The sequence below is a fragment of the Zalophus californianus genome, chromosome 4, assembly GCF_009762305.2.
Source record: "Zalophus californianus isolate mZalCal1 chromosome 4, mZalCal1.pri.v2, whole genome shotgun sequence".
Classification (NCBI taxonomy): domain Eukaryota; kingdom Metazoa; phylum Chordata; class Mammalia; order Carnivora; family Otariidae; genus Zalophus; species Zalophus californianus.
In genome coordinates this window covers 84,463,206-84,469,904 of record NC_045598.1, presented here as the reverse complement: position 1 = coordinate 84,469,904, position 6,699 = coordinate 84,463,206, and the positions used below count along the sequence as shown (strand labels likewise).

The window sequence follows — 6,699 nt, the reverse complement described above, 5'->3', positions numbered from 1 at the left end:
TATACTGGTGTATTGATTATGGGCAGAAGGAAAAAGTCTAAGTTAGATTTTCAAAGCCCATTTCTATGAAAAAACAAGATGAACAGGATCTTATGGCTTACCATAGGGGTAGTTATCAAGAGAAGAAGATAACACATTTCAATTTACCTGACACATCCTGTAAGAGATCGTGGCTGCCAGGTTAGTCTTAAAAGATTCCTTCCAAATTCTGCAGCAAATGCCTCAGCCGTTCTTCACAGTACCTGTGTCAACCTTTTCTGTTCATTTAAGCGCCTGCACAGATGTCTCCCCAGGCCTGTTGTATTAAGCAGATAGCTCCTAATGTCTTCAGAGAAGACAAGGTGATTCAACCCAATGATCTTTCATTTCTCCCCTTTTCACCTCAAAATCTCTATATTCTCACACTTTCCCTTTGTTTTTCTTTTTGAGGAAGATGTGATTCTCCAGTAAAAATCAAACTTCCTACTCTCTATTATTAATCCCATTTCTTCCTCCTGATCCTTGCTTTATGTTTACTCCATGGCCCTGTTTTGATCTTTTAGTCTCTTCCTCACGTGTAGAACTGTACCAGATGCACTCTTCTGGTACACTGGTTAAGCTTTATTTCTAGTTCCTCATGGAGGAGTTACTAGAGACTGATCCCAGAACTCTCAGCAAATTTACTTTTTTTTTTCTTATTGATGAATGTGTCAGGGTCATGTTGTATGTCCATAAGCCTGTTTCCTTTTCTTTTTGGGCACACAGTTAAATATTTTCCAGCCTAGCGTGCAGTTAGGTAGGGCCATGTAATTTATTTCTAGCCGTTGGAATATGGGTAGAAGTGATGTAAACCAGTTCCAAACATAGCCCATCGATCCTCCCAAGAGATCCTCCATACTCCTTCTCTTTCCTTTCCGTAGAAACCCTGAAGCCTTTATGGTGAAGATGGCAGCCACACAAGATGGAAGGAGCCAGCATCTTCAAATGACTTGGTGGCACAAAGCCTCCCCACCACCACACCCCAGCACCGATTGGTTTGGGTGTGATACAGGTGAAATAACTTTTATTGTTTTAAGACACTGATACTTTGAGATTAATCTGCTATTCTAGGTGGTAGTAACCCTAATTCTGAGCTGTCCAATGCAATAGTCACTAGCCACATGTGACTAAATGTAAACTTAAGTTTAAATTCAAATTAATTATTGTGGCTATTAAGCAATTGAAATGTGGCTGGTATAACTGAGAAGCTGAATTTTACTGAATTTTAATTAATTGAAATTTAAATGTAAAGAGCCACATGTGGCTAGTGGCTACCATACTGGACATTGCAGATATAGAATATTTCTATCACCATAGAAAATTCTATTGAATTATGCTGCCCTGATAGAACTGTTCTTATGTTTTTTAAATAATCTCCTGCCCCAAGAAACGCTCTGCTTCACTAAAACTAATTTCCCTCTACCTAAAAGAAGGCTCAAAACATTCCTTTCTTACATTGTTACCTTTACCTGCCAACAAACTCCTGTGCTATCCCTTCCTGCCTTTGCCTACCTTCTTGAATGGGTGGTCTTGAATTCCTTGCAATCTGGCTTCCTTCCCCCACTGCTCACCTGTAATCAGTGTGCTTGGCAAAAATTTGGCCACATCTCTCTTCCAGATGTCTCCTAAATTCTGCTCTCTGATCCACCTCTCTCCTGAGCTCTAGGCAACCATTTTTACTCTTTGGCATCTCAAGGTCACCACGTGTTTCAGTGATATCTCGTCAGAGGAACCAGGTCAACTCTGAATTATTTATGCCAAACCCTGAGATGGCTCATGTTATTATTGTTATCCCCACAAAATAACCACAGCTCTTTTATGTTCCAGAAGGCAATTACCATTTAGGCAAACACTGAAGGTAGCATGAATCTTTGATGTTTGCAAGCTCAGAATGAAATGGAAATGAATTCATGATGAAGCAATTCCAGTCCCGAGCAGGAGGCTTTAATGACGAGTTAATTCGTGTGCTGGTCAGACTGTTGTGAGAGAACTCTGGGCCAGCTCGCTAAAACTGAGCAGAAGAATTTGGAGACAGTCCAGAGGAGAGCCACAAAACTGAAGCATGACAAGAGTAATTGCAGTTCTGTTACAAAGAGGCCATCTATATCAGGCTTCTACTGAGTATCATGTGGAATGTTACAACACAAAGCATTGGGAACAGCTGTTCTGGGCCTTGACAAGAGACAGGACAGAAGAAATGAGAACGGGTGTAAGATCAAGAATGTAGGCTAGCTAGGGGGCAAAGTCTGGACGGTGAAAGAAAGATTCACGCTTATCCCAGGCTGAGGAGGAGGCCAAGTCCCCTCTGACTGGCAGCCCCGAGGCCTCCACTTACCTGCATTTCCAGAGGAGCCGGCTGACCGTGTTAAACTTTCGGTAAGCTACAGAACTTGAAGTTTGCCCCAGAGGGCTCCTTAATATGTTCCAAATACGTGTTAAATAGTTCTAAAAATGTGGTAAAAAGAAAAGTTAAAAATATCGAGGTTTATAAAGTCTGTACAGAAGTTGCAAGAGTGCAGTGATCTGGAAAAACCTAGCAAATTCATTTCCTGGAAGAAATGAAGCCAGGGTTCAAACTGCAGTAACAAAGGCAACAAAGTTGATGGCAGGTGTAATTAAGTTAATGGAAACTACAGGGATGAATATAAATCAGAATGACTAACAGTTTGAAACATTAGTTATGCAAATGCAACACAGAGGAGTCCATAAGCTAAGTCGCCACACTAATAACTCTTTAAACCAAGGGCGTCGCACATTGCACAAGAACCTGGCTTTGGTCCCATTGTGTTTCTGGCACAAGATTAGAAGGGCCCCGTTGGTTCACATGTTGCTTGGGCAGAGCAGGACAAACTGTCACAGGGATGGCATAATTTTTTAAAACCACCATGGTCATTTACTGCACTCGTTTCTCTAATAAGCTTGTGAAAATTAAAAATATTGATATATAAATGTAATGCATTCTAATTCCGAAAGATTTTTTTTGGTTTTGGTTTGCAATTCTTTATAAATAAAGTGTTTCACAGCTTCTATCTTTACTAGCTATTACAGGTTTAGTAATTGCATAGTGTTTGCGGAAATGTGAAAAAACAATGTTTGTAGTTGCCTCTTAAAATGTCTACAATATATCCTCAAAAGTTGGGTCAGTATCCTAGAAACAAAATATTGTGTAATTCATGTAGACTTATCCAGTTACAGAGTTTAAAATTCAGTGTAGCTTTTATTTCTGTAGAACTAAAAAGTAGTGCATAAAAATAAAAGCAGAAGCAACATATCTTTTTGTGATGTGGCCCAAAATACCTCATTCGACATATAGAAAGCCACTGCAGGGGCGCCTGGGTGGCTCAGTCGTTAAGCGTCTGCCTTCGGCTCAGGTCATGATTCCAGGGTCCTGGGATCGAGCCCCGCATCAGGCTGCCTGCTCAGTGGGAGGGCTGCTTCTTTCTCTCCCACTCCCCCTGCTTGTGTTCCCACTCTCTCTGTCAAATGAATAAATAAAATCCTAAAAAAAAAAAAAGAAAGAAAGCCAGTGCAAATTTGTGTCATTATTTGGTGGTATTCTTTGTTTTCTTTTTTCCTTTAATTTCTTTCCTTTTCTTTTTTTTAAAGTAATCTCTACACCCAGCCTGAGGCTCGAACTCATGACCCCAAGATCAAGAGTTGCATGGTGTACCAACTGAGCCAGCCAGGTACCCCTGTTTTGTTTTTTCCTTTTGAAACAAACTGTAATGACTTTTATTCTGTAATCCTCTCATTTGAGATTTAAATTGCCCTAGAATGATGCATAATATTCTGATTACCGCTGCTTAGGTTTTATATTTCATGTAAGAATATGGCACCAACTTATTCCTAAGAGGAATTATGTTTTGGTCACTTGTATTTTGCTTGCTAAATAACATATTGGTTACTTAGACTCACGGAATGCTTTTCTCAAATGAAGATTTTGAAATCATTTCCAATGACCTTCTAATTTCTGGCCAATTCCTAGTAGGCTATCGAATAAATGATTTTCATACACTAATTCTTGTGTCTCCACTGTTGATTGGTTTAGGGAAATGATGTGTGTGTGTATCAGAAATGAAACCAGTGCAAAAAGTATTTTGCACTGTTTTCATTCCTCGTTAAATATATTAACTTTTGGTTATAAAACACATAGTTAATAATAGAAAAAAGAAATAATTAGCTAAAATTAAATATTTTTCTCAGCCAATTTAGTAACTTAGATATTTAAGTTATTAGAGACTGAAAGTCTGTGGGGTCATGTGGCCAAAGTCATGTGAGACCAGCTAGAACCTGAGAACTTGAGCTCCAAGGTAAAGGTATTTGGTGTCTAACAGTGTTTCCTATCATCTCCTGAACAAATGTCCCTGTTTTGTCAGACCAAGTGATGCAAGTTAGTATGTAGCCACAACTTCCTAATATAAGTATCAAAATGTGGAAAACAGTGACTCCCTAATATCTGGCAAGTATGTTGTCTATTATTTAGGAGTTTCTCTTTCCTTGTGTACACACACACACACACACACACACACACACACAACCTTAATGGAACATTTTCACATAAAAGAATATCAGTGTTCCAGAAAATTCTACAGCTAAACAAATCAGTTTTAAAATATTCTTAAGTCTTTAAACTAATCAAAGTGCAATTACAGAGGCTTCAAATTCTATCTTTGAAAGAGAATGCTTAACATTGAAAAATTATTAATCTGATGAGGGCAAGTCTCCTATTTATGTTTCTTGGAACTCTAGTTACATAGTGTTTCTGCTTCAAAGCCTTCCATTCTGAAAAATAACAGTTTGTTTTATTAAAAGACTCTAGGGAGTCATAAAAAGAGCATTACAGATCAAAATCCCGAGGTCATATACCCTTATTTTCCACTGTTTTTCCCTATGTTCCTTTTTTTTCTCTTGTTCTTATTTGAATAAATGGGTCACACAAAGTAGATGCTTGTATGCTTGACAGGATTACTTATAGTACTGTAGTCTTGTCAGAATTTATGGGAAGAAGCTTGACTAAATGATCATTAGTTCTATTGTTCTATTACACTTTGTAAAAGATAATGCTCAGGGTGCCTGGCTGGCTCAGTCGGAAGAGCATGTGACTCTTGATCTCAGGATTGTGAGTTTGAGCCCCATGTTAGTGTAGAGATTATGTAAAATAAATAAATAAACAAACAAACTTTAAAAAACTTCTAAAAAATCATGCTTTTAAAAAACAGAGTAATAACTATCTTAGTATTTTGTGTTTAAAAACCATTATCTTTCTCTAAATATATGCCTAGGTATTAACACAGGTTATGATGGAATAGAGTGAAAAGGAAATGGAGCTATTTATGTAGCCTGAATCTCAGTCCCCGGCTACTTTTACCTCTCTTCCTCCCTACCTCCATTCACTGCCTCTCTAAAGATGCATTAAGCAATAATAAAAATTGCTTTGATGTTTTTGGTGTCCACCTACCAATGTAATTTTCTGTAACTGCCATAAACTTATTATTTTTAAAAAGATTTTATTTTTATTTATTTGACAGAGACACAGCGAGAGAGGGAACACAAGCAGGGGGAGTGGGAGAGGGAGAAGCAGGCTTCCCGCTGAGCAGGGAGCCCGATGTGAGGCTTGATCCCAGGACCCTGGGATCATGACCTGAGCCAAAGGCAGATGCTTAACGACTGAGACACCCAGGCGCCCCGCCATAAACTGATCTTTAAAAGGAAGCAGTATAACCCAGTGGTCAAGGTCTGGGAGTCAGATCCATCTGAGTTGGAATTTAGCTCAGCTATTTTCCAGCTGGATAGCTTTGATACGTCCCTTACTCTCTTTAAACTTTGGTTTCTTTTGTGCATTAAATAGGGATGCCTACTGTGATGGTTAATTTTATGTGTGAACTTGACTGGGATACCTAGACATTTGCCAAACATTATTCTGGGTGTGTCTGCCATGGTGTTTCTGGATGAGATTAACATTTGAATCCACAGACTGAGGAAAGCAGATTGCCCTCCCCACTGCGGGTGGCATTATCCAATCAACTGAAGGCCTGACTAAAATAAAAAGGTGATATACCCTTTTCTTTCTTGTAACGTGGTATCATGCACATTTCCTCATATCATGAACCACCTTTCTACTTTCAGTTTCTATGATTTTGACTAGCTATTTCCTATGAGTAGAATATACAGATTGTCCTCTTGTGATTGTTTTATTTCACATAGCATAATGTTCTCGAGTTTCATCCATGTTGTAGTGTGTTACAGAATTTCCCTTTTTTAAAGGATGTGTAATATTCCATTGTATGTATATACATTTTCTTTATCCATTCATCTGTCAATGGATGTTTTGGTTGCTTCTATCTCTTGGCTATTGTAAATAATGAAGCAATGAACATGGGTGTGCAAATATCTCTGAGATCCTGCTTGAGTTCTTTTGAATGACATTGTATTGGTAATGTGCTTTTATATACCCCCTTTTACCTGGCCATCCCACTAGGTGCTCTTCTACGTTTGTTTGCTTTTTCTAAACACAAGCGCTGCAATTGTACTCAGTCAGGGCCATGGATTCTGATGGACTATATCCCTGTGGGACCTCAGAATGCAAACCTCGGCACCAAGCACCTGGCAAACACACAATGATAGAAGGAAAAGATAAACCAATTTGTGTAGCATTATTAAATGAAATACCTAACTTTGTGT

General features: G+C 38.6%; 1 protein-coding gene across 1 annotated transcript in view; it reads left to right on the top strand.

The window, feature by feature from the left end:
• The first annotated feature begins 920 nt into the window (after positions 1-920).
• Positions 921-6,699, top strand: part of LRRC39 (leucine rich repeat containing 39) — a 38,888-nt gene continuing 33,109 nt past the window's right edge. Inside the window, exons 1-2 of the mRNA XM_027622328.2 lie at positions 921-1,030; positions 1,846-2,394. The gene's annotated coding sequence lies outside the window, so the exon portion shown is untranslated. The remainder of the gene's footprint in view (positions 1,031-1,845; positions 2,395-6,699) is intronic.